Below are 16,314 nucleotides of genomic sequence, written 5' to 3'. Positions count from 1 at the left end.
TTTGAACTAGCATATATAACTAGTCCTGTTTTGCCCGTGGGAAAGAGTTATTTCTGGTATAAAAACCGCGATATTTATTTTCTCAGCATAAAAAGTAGCCTATATCCTTCCCAGGGTTTTAAGTTATGTCCTTATCAAATTTCATTAAAATTCGTTCGGTGGTTTTTGATTGTTTCGTGTCGAGACAGACAGAGGTCGCGAAGGACTATGTTTATAATGTGTAACAATAACGTAACGAATCAAAAAAAATGGTCTACACGGCATTGTTTTTAGATCTACTGTATCCGTCTCATTTATAACCATTGTATTTATTAATTTCATATACAAGGATAATAATACATGAAATAAATTTATACAATAAAGGAATGAGGAGTCTAGATTGTATTCCTAACTCCGTATACATAGCAAGTTAAATATTAATAAAACTCATTATTGTGAAGGAAAAAATAACATATTACGTAGTGCATTAGTACGCGGATCTACAAAGTGGTTCAACAAAAAAATACGAAAAAAGAATTTAGATGTCAGTACTAGTTATTCAGTATGTTGTCTAACCAAGTTGAATAACATTTAGCGTGAGAGAAAGCGAGACAAAACACTGCATAACTGTGACAGACTTGTACAACATTTAGTGAGGCCTTAATGTTCATAATATCTAGTAAATAAACAACAAGGTTCTTATTTATAACAATATTGCTTACAAAATTCTACTTGATTACAAAAATAATGACAGACGGACTATCACATTTAAGAGACGTTAGTAAAGTATTGACAACTATTTAACTAGTGTCACTTGCCCTGGCATTTTTTTATGCTAGCACGAAAAATTGGCACCTATAGGACTCCACTTACCTGATAGTAAGTGGGGTCCTATAGAATGTCGACTGACGAGAGATGATTACTCCTCAACAGTCAATACAATTATGCCGGTCTGTTGGATCAGAATATACACAGGCTGATCCCGGAACGCGACACACTTTCGTGGGACATTGTGGCTGGTTTTAACACCTTGTTTTACTCACATTTATAAAACCTAACAGGTCCGTCATTGACGCGTGTCTTGACGCGATCTGACGTCTCCTAAAGACCTTCGCTAAGTTTTCAATAATATTGTTAATTAGTGTCATAATGGCCTAACTTGAGATTACCTCGACGTAACATCGGGGGAGGGACGAGGAGATTTTAAATGGGTCGCTTTGGCCTTCACCTCATATTTAATTTAATTATAAAAGGTGACCGATAGAGAACGTCTATAAAATTTATGGTATGCGGTGTTGTACTGCACACTGTACAAAGATCATGCTATGACAAAAGTTAAGATGGGTCGGACTAGGTTTTAAAACCTGGTCGTAAAATGACAATTATATTTAGTTTAGATTTGAGGTATATGTAATTCAAATACGAGTTTCAAGTGGAACAGGTATTTAAGCCTAGGTAATCTAAAGGAATGGGGTATCGATATAATAAATCCTTGTAGTGAACGTGAACTAATACTAGGCAAATTAGGTACACTTAGTCGAAAATTGGAGTAGGTGCTATCTGGTCTCATGTTTTCATCAATTAGTCTACTTATATGTATACCTATAGGAAGTCTAACTGTTTTTATTAGAAGTAATGAAACTAGTTTCAAAAGTGTAAGAAAATATACTAATTCCACATGTATATAACAATATGGCAATAAAATGATGTGGCTTGAAAACTGTCGGAATAGTCATTATAATCTTATCGCAATATAAGACGTTCTCGGATTCTATCCGCGCCGCGATCATGAAGGCTGCAGTCTTCGAGACGGTAGAAAATTTAAATAAAAAACCGCAATAAAGTCCAAAAAATAGTTTTATTTCGATGTCTATTCACGTTAATATAACAAATCTTTTTTATATTCTTAGTTTAAATAGTAACCTATAACACTAAGGACTAGAAGACATTTTTGAAATGCACCTCCCTAGATATTAGCGTACACAAAACTTCAACTTTATAATAACAAGAATAGCTTTCTCCGCAAAATCCAAGTATTAAAAGCAAACAGCCAAGAAACTCTTTGCAAATTGTGATATTTTTTTTCAATTTTATTTCAAATGGGTTTAGTGGGGTGTAGTTTGAGCGCCGTGTCGTGACCGATTTTCTTTGTCTCTAAACGCGGTGGGGCTTCAAGCATCACGCAACTTCCTAGCCGTGCACTAGATTTCAAGATAGGGTTTTAGAATAATTGTATCATAAACCTAGGATATTTTGGTATTTTTCCCATGAATAAGGTTGTGAAAATATTTGGATCAGTTAGAAATTAACGTAGAAATAGATGAAACCATTGACGCATATTCTATAGACATGATCGTCAATATAAACTATTTGTTCAACATCTGAGATAAAATGGCAACCAAAACGTCACTGTTATAACCTATTTATTCACTAGAACAACAAATAATTTTACTTACTTGACTAATATTTTTTATTTACCGCCAGGTTAGCACTTAGACTCGCGTTTTTATATTATGAGCGCCACTCCGTACACAACCACAAGCATCAATATTGATACCATACTTAAATCAGTTTGAATGGATGACAGTTCGATTCAGTTGAACACAGTGAATGTTCGGAACGCTAAATCTAGTACGTAGTACATATATTAACATAATATATAAACTGATTTTATAATACCAAAATGTATTGACACTTGAATACTAGGATGGATATGTCAGACCGACAAAAGTCACAAGGACGACTGAGTATGACTGAGTAATTTAAATATTATGTCAAAGTGAAGAATAGGTTCAAATTCTAATACAAAATTTCAAATTGCCTTTTTTTCCATATTAACAATCGTTCTTTCTTTAGTAAAGTAAAGTTAAAGGGTTTACTTTATTTAAGATAAATAAAAAGAATGTTTCGTTTGAAGAAAATGTGTATAAAGGTTTTGAAGTTATAAATTTGTTCAGCTACCTTTGTGACTGAGTGTTAGTACAATAATAATGAGTTAACATGTTAAATAAAACAGTGATAAATATCTGGATGGCTAGTAGTTGTATTGCGTTTGTGGCACGACTACGTTTCTCGGTATCGGGTTTAAATCCTGGATTGAGCAAAGTGATATTCATTTTTGAGGTTTATTCTTATTGGGGTTAATACTATTTTCACATAAATTAAATGACATTTCAGATGTACAATATCTCAGTCCGCTCCTGACCATGGAGCCTGCAGTCTTCGAAACGTCGGAAGAAAATAATAATATAAAAACCGGGATAAAATTCGTAAAAATAGTTCTATTTCAATATGTAACTTTCGCGTAAACATAAAATAATCATGATATGTATACTTTCTTCTTGCGATTATATTGACTAATGTGGGGTCGGCGCAACTCTTCCCAATATTTTGTTTTTACAATGTAGCAATGACTAGCTTTTGCTCGCGGCTTTGCCCGCGTGAACAAGTTTTCCGGGATAAAAGTCCCGCCATATTATTTCCAGGGACAGAAAGTAGCCTATATCCTTTCCATGGTCAACTAACTCCATACAAAACTTCATAAAAATATAAGAAATCATTATAAATATCAATTCATTGAAATGTTTTTATCCAATGTCACGCATTTAAAATGTAGTAAAAACATTAATATTTCGATCATCACTTAAAAGAAAGTCCGTAAATCATTGTTTGTGCACAAAAATATTCTGTATGTTTACGGCGCAAGATAAAAGGGGTCGGCAGTGTCCAGACAGCTGACCTGTGTTTACTTAAACGGCTGACGTCGACTTGAAAGTGTTTTTCTTTCCCTTTAATGTATCCAGATTGATGGCGCACGCGCTAGTATTATTGGCTATATATATAGTATAAAAAAATAAATGACGCATGTATCTAAGCGTCAAACATACCGAATATTATTATATACTTATTCGGGAAACAAACAGAGCAATATTAGTAAAAAAAAATAAACACTAACCCACCCCTCTTATTCATAGACGTATTTTATATAAGGATAGAGCATTGCTATGATAACAAGTCTGTTTCTCAGTGCTGACGACATGGCAGCCTTCGCAGTGCGTAGTCATAGGGCTGTTGTGATTAGCTAATATTGAGATAGATCTTTAATCTAATTGGTTGTCAGATAAACAAAGCTGAGAAACAGATTTGTTATCTCAGTAATGGTCCGTCCTTAGATAAATAACGTCTATGAATAAGGGAGTAAATATCACACATTCCAACAAAGTTTCCACAATAAGTTAGTCAATATCACAGAATTTATCGTTCTAGATAAATTCTGATCACAAAGGCTATAAAAAAAATGAAATTTCGAGAGAAAATTATAATATAAAAAACCGCGTTAAAACTCTCTCCATCCATTTCAATGTCTAACACTCGCATAAACAGAAAAAAAAATTACAAATTATTTATTTATTTATTAAATGACACACCAACACTTAAGAGACTAAACATGCTTAATTTAAATTAAAAATTACAACTTATATGGATGAGTCTACTCAACAATCACAGGTGTGAAACAGCATTTGTATAATTATCAGATATATTTTGCATTAAAACATCTCTTCATTACCATGTAATCCAACTCAACATAGTACCTTCAAGCACTCTACTAGACCGATGAAGCATAAATAAAACACAATATCCATTTCAATAAACATCGTATACCAAAGTCCGACATACCTGAAATTCTTACAAAAATCCTTTGAGCCACAAAGCTGGAATATGTAGAAATTCCAATTGGGAATTCAATCGGAGCCAAAAAGAGCGAAATCAAATTAAATTTCCTCTCTTGAGCCTCGTGGATTTTGCTGAACCCTTAAACTATTCCTAGATTTCGTTAGAAGCAAATTAAACCGAATATTGCGAACGAAACTAATATGGTTTTGGTCATTCGAAACTTTGATATTTATGTATCGTTAGTATCAGAAGGGTCTCAATGACGTAGTTGTGATACGCCTGTTGTGATATGAGGTTTGATTCCTGGGTCAGATAGTTATATTAGGTTTTAAGCTTAGTAACAGCCCGACTTCCTAAATTGAGGCCATTTATTAGGGTAATAGAGGTACCTATCTTATAGAGAACTTACCAATTAGTAGGTTTCCTCGTATTTTTCTTCATTGCTAAAGTGAGCAATAATTATGATAACACTCTGATCGAGTTCCGTGATCAGCCTGTGTGTATCCGGTTGTAACATGCCGACATAATAGTGTTGACTGCCGAGGGAGTCATTTCTCGTCAACCGACATTCTATTGGACTCCACTTCACTTACCATCAGGAGTAGTAGGGGTCACTTTGGCGTGCACATATATAAAAAAACACAAATCTCCATTGTTGAGATGCGCTACCATGCAGATGACAATATACCATTTTTATTATATATTATATATTTTTTTCCCTTTAAAATATGTTTTTATTTTCTGTTTGTTACCTTTATTTCATTGTATTTTAATTAATGTTATTGTTCGCTCTTTCCATACCCGTGTTATTTATTAGTGGAAACTTCGCTGGATTCTGTAACATATCTTTAATTATTTATACTTGATATTTTCTGTTTGTTTCCCAAATATTAAATAAATAAATACCACCGATACATCAAAATACACCAACATATTTCTCATAAACACAAATTTTAACTGTGAGAATTATTGAAAACGAATAAAGAAACTACTATAAAAATCCTACAATAAAATTACGCTTTTCACTCATTACGCTATAAACATAACAAAAATCACCCTGAACTCAAAACTGAGTATCGGCTTCCATAAACTCATTAAAGCCGGCACTCAATCCGTGGCGCCATCTAGCGGCTTTAAATCATTGTAAGCCGCACCACATCCCAAGATTTTCTTATTATCGTATTGTTGTTGGGCCTCGAGGCTCAGATGGACGCGGGACTGCGTCGGGCGCGCACGTACCGCCCCGGGATTGTGAGTGATGTGCTAGTGATGTGCCACGGGAATGTTCGTTGTATAAGTAAGTATTTTTAAATTTAGAACGTGCTGTGTTTATTGTTATGGTTGTCGGAACTGTTTTGAAATTATCGTTAGAGGGTATTTATGTGTGTAGAGTTACTAATGAATATTATTAAAAAGAACTTAATACGTGTGTTAATGTGTTATGAAATATATATTTATTAATATTTGTGATTTATTTTATAATACATTAATAATATACGTGCGTGCAAAGTTACGTCTCGCAATTGGTGGTTTATGTGATTTTACCTTAATTGAATTACATAATTAAAACAATTAATTTTAATGCCCAAAAATAAAATAAATTATTATACCTATTTAATGTTAAACTAAAAAAAAAGATCCAATTATAATAGTGCAATGGGTCATTTTAATTAAAACATTAGTAATTACATTATTATGAATACAAAAGTTACGTGAAATTTTTAATTTGAATACTACGATATCATTTTCAGCGAAAATGGAAAAGTCGTTACCTAGAAATAATTCAAATAATTTAATTAATGTCGCAAATGACTAAGGGACTGAATAGTGTATCGAAATGTAATGCTTCCCATTCTCTTACCAATATATGTTTTTATTGCTTCCAAAGGCCGACGAGTTATTAGACAACCTAGTGGTAAATGATCATCGTCCATAGATGTTGGGTATTTTAGAAGCCCAGCTAAGCCGCGGCCTACCATAAAAAAATTAACAATCAATATTTAAACAAATCATTGTTAAATCGATTGCATGTTTCAAATTAAAATATCATGCGGAAAATGTAGAAGTAAGTGAGATAACATAAAGTCTTCTTCTATCGAAAATGATTAGTTAAATAAATTTAAGACAGACAACAATTTCTTCCTCAACTTGTTTCACTTTGGTAATACCTTCAATGTTTCCTTTTTTTATTATTTTGACTGACGAGACGAGCTTACCTTTTGCCTGCTAAGCGATACGACCACCCATAAACAGTAGAAACACTTGAATTACGAAAGTATTTTGTGGTAATCCACTGCACTCGCTATCCTGAGACGTGAGATGTTAAGTTTTATTATGTCCAGTAGTTACATTGGCTACAATGTCCTTCAAACCGGAATACAACAGTGACTACACACTTATGCTTGGCGGCAGAAATAGACATTGCGGTGGTACCTACCCAAAAGGACTCTCACATACGAGAGACCTTACATTAATTAGATGTTCGCCATATTATATATTTTTAAACGATTTAACTTAGTTTTAAGAGCTAGCTGCCTTACATCAATTTCCCTAGGTATTATATGTATAATGTTATTCTACGTAAGTAATTAATGTAAATATTTACCCAACTAGAGTGTCACCTGAACGCTAACTAGATTTTGTTGACTAAAGCTTAAACAACAATTTCCTACTGCAGCCGCTTTCCTAGTTAACATTTCCCTCTCAAACAGAATTCTATCTCAAGTTAGACCACATTTGAAATGCAATATTTCGTCAGCACTTTAAAAATTATTTACTATAATATGATCAATAATTTAGCCATAGTTTTTTTTGAATTGTGTAACTTTATTTAATTTTGGAGCCGACATTTTTTCTATTCCTGTTAATCATCTTCATTGACAGTTTTTTTTTTCAATCGAAAATGCCAACCGAGGTCAATATTTTTCTTTCAAGTTTTCGAATACTCTGTAGAAGCTTCTTACGGAGAGAACAATTAAGAAAATTGAAAAATTTCGGAATAGTTAACAACTATTTTAACTTCACGTTTGATGAATAGGAATCTAGCAGCTGTCTGCTGATTGAACTTGAAGGAATCGTGGGATATATTTACTACAAGATCTTATTGCGATAGACGAAGGACGAAGTCTTCGGGTTTAGGAATGTGCGAAGCTTACTAAAGTGTAGATCATAAAAAATATCTTCTTTTTGTTTCATATTATCTACTTTCTATTATATTTACAATGACTAAGTCTTAGTCCTCGAAAGCTAAGCTCTTAGGAATAAGTACTTATAATAGAATCCTAAGAATACTATCTGAAGTATTAAAATATAATTTATCAACTATTGTGAAAAATCTTGATACTTGAAATACAATAGTCATATGAGTTATTTTAGAATAAAATTGTATCTTATCTACAAAGTTGATTTACCGAGGGACATTTCATAAAGCACTTATAACTGAGTTAATTGTTGTTTGACATTGAACATTCACCTTGAATAAATATCTGTAAGTTTGAAATTTTTTATTTTTAGACTAGCTTTTGCTCGCGGCTCCGCCCGCGTTATAAAGTTTTTCAGGCTAAAGTTTTCCGTTATAAATAGTAGTTTCCCGGGAGCCTATGTTCTTCCCAGGGTCTCAAACTGTCTCCATACCAAATTTCATCTTAATACGTTAGGTAGTTTTTGAGTTTAACACGTTAAGGCAGACAGATGCAGCGGGGTCTTTGTTATATTATTTAGAACTTTTTAAGTGAAACAATCCCGTCATACATCATTGTTGCATAACTTTAATCGTTTACGCAGCGCAGGCAACGGAAGCTCTCAAAACTCATAATTTTCCCCGTTTTTGCAACATGTTTCATTACTGCTCCGCTCCTATTGGTCATAGCATGATGATATATAGCCTATAGCACTCCAGGAACAAAGGGCTATCCAACACAAAAAGATTTTTTCAGTTCAAACCGGTAGTTCCTGAGATTTCCATTACTGCTCCGCTCCTATTGGTCATAGCGTGATGATATATAGCTTATAGCGGTCAACAAATAAAGGGCTATCCAACACAAAAATATTTTTTCAGTTCGAATCGGTAGTTCCTGAGATTAGCCATTACTGCTCCGCTCCTATTGAATATAGCGTGATGATATATAGCCTATAGCTCTCCACGAACAAAGGGCTATCCAACGCAAAAAGAATTTTTCAGTTTGAACCGGTAGTTCCTGAGATTAGCCATTACTGCCCCGCTCCTATTGGGTATAGCGTGATGATATATAGCCTATAGTACTCCACGAATAAAGGGCTATCCAACGCAAAAAGAATTTTTCAGTTTGGACCGGTAGTTTCTGAGATTAGCCATTACTGCCCCGCTCCTATTGGGTATAGCGTGATGATATAAAGCCTATAGCACTCCACGAATAAAGGGCTATCCAACGCAAAAGAATTTTTCAGTTTGGACCGGTAGTTCCTGAGATTTGCCATTACTGCCCCGCTCCTATTGGGTATAGCGTGATGATATATAGCCTATAGCACTCCACGAACAAAGGGCTATCCAACGTAAAAAGAATTTTTCAGTTTGGACCGGTAGTTCCTGAGATTAGCGCGTTCAAACAAACAAACAAACAAACAAACTCTTCAGCTTTATATAATAGTATAGATTTATATCATAAAAAAATGTTCTATACGTGTGTATCACTGAACTCCCCCTAAACTATTAGAGTGATTTTGATGACTTTTTATGGGTGTTTCAAATGGGCCCCTAGATCATTAAGATTTACAATTCGACCCGATGGAATTTTTTATTATTTTGAATGTCGAGATAAAGTTGCCGTTTGCCTGGTGGTAAGCGATACGACTGCCCATAGTAGAAACACCATCCAACACCTTGAATTACAAAGTATTGTTCGGTATTCCACTGCGCTCGACATCCTGAGACATGAGATGTTAAGTCTCATTATATCCAGTAGTTACACTGGTTACAAATGTCCTATAACACAAAATTGACTACACACAGCTGCTTGGCGGTAGAAATAGGCAATGCGGTAGTACCTACCCAGGCGGACTCTCACATATGAGAGACCTACCACCGATTGATGTTGAATGTTCTCTAGTTCTAGGAATTTACCTCCTTTTTAAGGCAAATTAATATCTACTGGGCCCGCTAGTTAATTAAAATTACTCAATAATCTTACTACTTTAAGCAGTGGGTTTATCATCAAACAATTATATAAAATAGTAAAATTTCCACAAATTCGGTTAATTATAATTTCTGAATAATTTTGCTACTTTGAGCAATAGGTTTACATCAAACGATTATATAAAATAGTAAAATTTCCACATTTTCGTATTTACGTAAGCAAACATACGTTTCCAACTAATCTCCTTGTATATAAAATATAAATTACAATATACCCGAGATCAAAAGGCGAAATTCGTTCGGGTTATTCCAAAGAATGAGAACCCTTTGAGTTTCTTATAATTTGGTTCAGATGAGTGAATAGAATTGTGATTGAAATCTATTTGTTGTGCGTATGGATGTTAGCATTGAAGTCCTTACGTACTAGGTTTTTCTTGCAGCTTTGTGTGTTTGATCTTTGTTATGGAATTATACTTATCGAAATTGATTATTAGGCTATTCACGTATGAAAAAAATATGAGAGCTTTTTATAAAATTACTGCTTCACATTTTGCCGATATTATATCTGAAATATGATGTACCGCCCCGCCATATTCTGGCGCACCAATTTCAGTACGAAATATTTGTTTTTTTGATGATGAGAACTATAAATGTAGGAGGGGCAAAAGAAGTGTGGCTAAGTCATGGCATGTAGCATTCAATGGTCTCTACCTACCCCTTTTAGATGAAGGTGTGAGTGTTTATATGAAAATACATATAAATACTTAATCCCTGATAAACTACAAATAAATATCAAATTTGAAAAGCTGCAAGATATTTTTACATATCAGCTACTACAAAATTAACTAGGCTGTTACATTTCAAAAGCAATAGCCGTTCAGCCATATCAGATCTTAGATCATAATTCATAATCCTACATATTAATAGTGAAATATCCTTCGTTCCCGGAAAACGTAACTTATCCCGCGGGAGCGATATGAGACCTCTTGGCGCTGTGCCGGGGCTACCGGCGAAACAAATCGGATATAGTATATCATTGAAACGTATAATGTAGAAGTTCGGTTTGAATCAGCTGAAATTGTTTTAATTAAAATCTGTGTAAGATATTTAATATGTCGTATGATGAGGAATGAACACATTAATGAAACAGTTTGAATCCATTACTTGCTAGTTTTTTACAAAGAATTTTATGTGAAAACCAAACTTCATTGTGTAATTACGTCATAATAGTCGATTGGTTAATATAGGCAAAAACATAATAAATGGATTATACTGTACTTAAAATATATAATTTTCAGCCACAGTAATAAACAAATACGATAACAATGCTTAATATACCGATTCCAAAAATATACTCTAAGATACAAATGAAAATTGTCTATAATTTCAACATACAATTTATTCAGAACATTTTGTATTTATCATTGTTCTAATTTCTTTCGTATTGTATTATATCATAATTTATACAGGCTGTAGTATAATGTAATTAGAGACACACTCTAGACATTGTAATGTGTGAAAATAATGTTTTAGAATCTAGGATATGTTTTACCCGCCAGGATAGCAACCACCGTAACCGAGGTGTTAAATCTACCATAGTGACTCACTCATGTATGTCGCATTTCGGGATCAGCTTGTTTATATCCGGCTCCGACATGCCGGCATAATTGTGTCGACTGTCGAGGGGTAATCATCTGTCATCAGTTGACATTCTATTACACTCCACTCCACTTACTATCAACTACAATGGGAACATTTTCCCATTACCGTATAAAAAAGACTATAATGATTTCTTATGTTTACGCGAAAGATAGACATTGAAATAAAACTATATTACGGACTTTACCGCGGTTCTTTATATTATAATTTTCTCCTGACGTTTCGAAAACTTTGCAGCCTTCATGGTGGACGGGATTTCTTCGGAAGACAATTATATTATAAAAAACCGCAATAAATGTTTTTATTTCGTAACACCATTAGGTAATACACAATACGATAAAGTATTTACAACTTACACCAAGAAAATAATTCGATACTTAATTGGATATGTATTAATACATTTCAAATTTTTTCGTGCTTTTTTATTTTTTTAATTATTTTTTCGAAAAATAGTTTTATTTAAATTGTATAACTCTGTTCTTCTGATAACATAGGATCACCTATTTTGTGACAAAATAAACTCGTCAAACTCTACCAGTTACATGTCTGGCTGTCTTTTGGGAACACAGGCGTCAACATTTGTTTATGTTGTAGCTATTGTTAGCCGCGAGCGGTCTGATTATATTTATCCCGAGGGAGAATTCATTTCCGAGAATATAATGGCTATGTGCAAGTTACGTTGGTGGCTTGGTTACGTAATAAAATGTTATAAACTTTACATTTTGTGTGAATAATAAGTTATTTTCAGTTTTTCCGTGTGTCTGCACCATTACGCCTTTATCCACGAAGGGTAGGCAGATCTGCAATCAAGCCTCCTACTATAGACTAAGTGTTCCGTCCTATGATGTGATAGGCAAGTCTATAATCAATAATTTTAGTACGAGCGATGCGTGCATTCAATAATTTGAGTAGCATTTTCATTACGTAATTAATGGAAACAATATCCACATTATAAAAAAAAAAAATAAACAACCAAAGTAAACATAACATATTGTAAAATATGTTTAATTTTTTTCTATATAAATAAATATAGCATCTAAAAACACTGTTAGCGCGTTATTTTGCTCGGAAGCATCTTAACATCGTACCTAACTTTGAATTACAAAGTTCTATAACGAACTACGCTTGTCTCTTGACAATTGAAGTTTGCATAAAATAAAATTAACTATAACATTCTATTAAATAATACTAAAATATAGAATTTCACTGAAACTAATTTCAAAAGGGGTACATTTACATTTTGCAAGGTAATATTTAATTTTTAATTATAACTTAGCAAGCGGCGATAACCTAGTTGGGAGTGGAACGGACTGCCGGATGTCCGCAGGTTCAAAACCCAAAAGGCAAACACCTCTGAATTTTCTAATATTATGCGTATATTTTTTGTGAATTATCGCTTGCTTTAAAGGTGAAGGGAAACATCGTGAGGAAACCTGCATACCTGAGAAGGTCTCTCTAGGAATTTTGAGGGTATGTGAATACGCACTAGACCAGTGTGGTAGACTAAGGCCTAATCCATCTCAGTAGTAGAGGAGGCCCGTGCCCACCAGAGGGACAGGGCTAATATTACATTTTTAGCATTAAATAGCGATAATAATTTATTTGCTTATAGTATAATTAAGCAAACACATAGATTAAATCCTTTATGTGGGCTTAATGAGCTCAATCTACGAATTACTCAAATGCTCAAAATCGAACAAATGAGCTTTTCAAACCAATTTAAATGAAGAAAACTATCGCTTTGAAAAACGGCTTCATATTTAAAGTCAAAAGCCAAAATTTATCCTTGAGTTGAAGCCTTAAAGCCGAATTTATGATTATTAATTTGTCGCCTAATTTGTTTGCAGCGTAATTGGCCTACGAACCGTTAGATTCTAGATTCGATTTTTAGATGTGTGACAATTTAATCGACTAGTTTCAAAAACAGCATTCTGTAAAATTTGGTATGAAGGTAGGCAATCTGTAAAATTAAAACTGATTTTGTGACTTTTACAGAATCAATAATGTTAAAATAGGGTTTACTAGATCTATTACTTATCTAAGATGCTATATAAATTAGTTTTTTTAATGACAAGGATAATACAAAGAAAATAGGATATTTTTTTTATTTACCAACATTTTTTAAAACGTCAGATTGCCGGTTTTGAAACTAGTCGCCTCAATTATGGATTCTAACATAGAGCTCTAAGATTATTATATAAATACTATTTTTATACAGAAATTTAGCGTTTTTCATGCTCATATTAGCATATATCTTCCGTAAATATGTTATTTATATAGTAATATCTAAGGACGCTGTGACATCTTATCACACGGACATTGCAAATAAGACAATTCATTACTAATTGGAAATAACTTTAAAGCACAAATTAGGTGCTGATGTCTGGTCTGTAAGTAACTAGGTATACTGTTTTATCTTTGGATTCTAATAACCATGCTTTACTTGATCGTAAATCTCGACCCACGAGATTTTTTGCAAACCCCACGACCACTTCAACAGTAATCGTTATTTCAGTACTATTAACCTAAACTTTTCTCAAGAACTGCACCATCTTTTAATAAAAACGGTAAAAAACCCGTTCAGAAGATTTTGAAAAAATCGATCACATACAGACAGCTTTTGAAGACTTTGTTTTATAATATATATATGTGAGTGTTGGGTCACCAGTTGCGTCTCTGCCTACACTTGAACACACGGCGTGAGTGTACGGCTTAAGCACTTAGGTTGTACGACAAACAATAATGTTAACCCTCTCAATACAAATATTTGTGTGTTATTCCCAACTTAGCATTGTTTGCTCCGACTAAGTTAGGAATATGCGCGTAGATTTCGGCCCGAATGCCAAACTTGGCTCCACTTACTGCTTGAACGTCGCGTAAAGTTACAAATCTATGTTGCGAAATGGAGAGTTTTTAATTCAGACGCGATTTAAAGCTATAACTTAAGACATCGACTTTATATAATTTGCAGTGACGTGTAATATTTTTTTATGTGTATTTTTGTTTTGGCAATGCCAATGTACGGCAAAGCAAGCGATAGTTGCTTGACATATAGGATCTCTAAATCGTAGATGCAATAACACCACAATTTAGCCGTTTGGTTACTTAGTCTTTAGACGCATACACTGATAATCTGGTTCAAAAACACCTTCTACGGAATCTAGACATTGTTTAGAGTCCGTACCACCAACAGTTCGGAAAGGTGTTCCCAACACAGTAGAACGGGCAAGAAATTTGGTATAACACGTTCAAACAAGCATGCTGTCTCGAGGATACACAATGAATATTCCCTTAAGCCTTGGATACCACAAAAAACATATACGTGAATAAAAACTTTGTACTCCGTTTTAAACGTATTGTACGCACGGAGGAGTGAGATTTGACAAGGTCAAAATTCACATACTTAATGGTGCAGAAAATAAAATGTATCATTATTTTTTTTATCGAAGCTGAGGGGTGTTAAGCGAAACCATAGAAAGTGCCGACCGACAAATGATACAAGCATCCCCGGACGGTCGGTACAGTCATGTCGGCCTGCATTATTGCTTCTCTACGCTCCCGCTTGAATGACCCCAGGTTACAGCAAGAAGGGAACACGTATGCAGACAAACTATGCCACAGCTACAACATTCTTTAAATGTTACAATTAACTCGGCGGTAAAATTTCGACTTCTGAACGACCAATTTATATCAAACTTATATGGACGCTAAGTGTCTAGGTGATAGTCTTGAATTAAGTTATTGGAAGAGAAAGATGATTTATTTCGAACCTGTCAAAACCTATATCGAATTGGCAGAAACCAAATTTACTTTATGAGTTAATATCCGTTAAATAATGAAGAACATACGTGAAAACTACTGGACATAATAAGATTTATCATCTCATGTCTCAAGATGGCGAGCGCAGTGGGATACCAAACAATACTTTGTAATTCAAGGTGTTGGATGGTGTTTCTACTATGGGCGGTGCTATCGCTTACCATCAGACAAACGGAGAGTTCGTCTCGTTATTCAATGCAATATAAATATATAAGTATACTATTCAAACCCAACGCAAACTTTATTATTGATTATAACATTCATGACGCGAGCAAAGGCCCAAGCAACAACCTGCCACAGCGAAAGTGATAACCGATTGCATCGCATTCTATAACACGATGTATACTTACTGCCGAGTACGTGTTTGTTTAATCAAACCTCTCGGGAGCTTACAAACTCCCAATAGCGTATTTACAGTACAAATAGCTGTGAAACACCCGTTGAGTGCAAATGGGTTCATTAGGGGCGGACGGAAAAATTCACTCGTTTCTTGGCCACTTTTAATCTGTGTAAACGGCTGAACTACGAACATTAAAAATTAAGTGAGGGACTATACGTGTGGGTTTTATATTGTTCGTTTTTAAATAAACCTTATTAAAGTACAATATTTAAGTAAAATTTTTGTTTAACTAGATAATGCGTTATAATAAAACTTTCTTTCAATATATTAAATACTTTTTTCTATTATTAGTGTCGTTTTCTCAATTTCAAAAGTTCATGCCAGAGTCTTACGTTCGAAGCTTCGAAAGCTTAAATACGTAGGAGTGTGCTTCATCTGGTCGCTTAAAAAAGTGGTTCATTTATTTACATAATGTAAAGAAAACATACCCATACATGGTATGTGAAAGAAACTATGTTGGCATAAATTACAAATATATCCAACATTCGTCATATTTCTGCAAATGGAGAGAAACTTTTTACACAAATTTGAGCCCCGAAAATGCTATCCAGTGTAACAAAACTATCTTTTTAGTTTGACGAACATTTCAGAAGTATTTGTCAGATTTTATCCAACTTGCAATGAAGTTTGAATGTCTGTCTCGGTGGCGTAGTTGCGTTACAAATGCAGTGCG

General features: G+C 34.0%; 1 non-coding gene across 1 annotated transcript in view; it reads left to right on the top strand.

Annotated features, from left to right (window-relative positions):
* The first annotated feature begins 5,855 nt into the window (after positions 1-5,855).
* LOC115455558 overlaps positions 5,856-16,314 on the top strand; it is a 33,573-nt gene continuing 23,114 nt past the window's right edge. The window contains exon 1 of the transcript XR_005111964.1: positions 5,856-5,950. This is a non-coding gene — a transcript (leucine-rich repeat, immunoglobulin-like domain and transmembrane domain-containing protein 2). The remainder of the gene's footprint in view (positions 5,951-16,314) is intronic.

Source organism: Manduca sexta, chromosome 7 (assembly GCF_014839805.1).
Source record: "Manduca sexta isolate Smith_Timp_Sample1 chromosome 7, JHU_Msex_v1.0, whole genome shotgun sequence".
In the NCBI taxonomy this organism is placed as follows: Eukaryota; Metazoa; Arthropoda; class Insecta; order Lepidoptera; family Sphingidae; genus Manduca; species Manduca sexta.
This window is presented reverse-complemented; position numbering and strand designations above follow the sequence as displayed.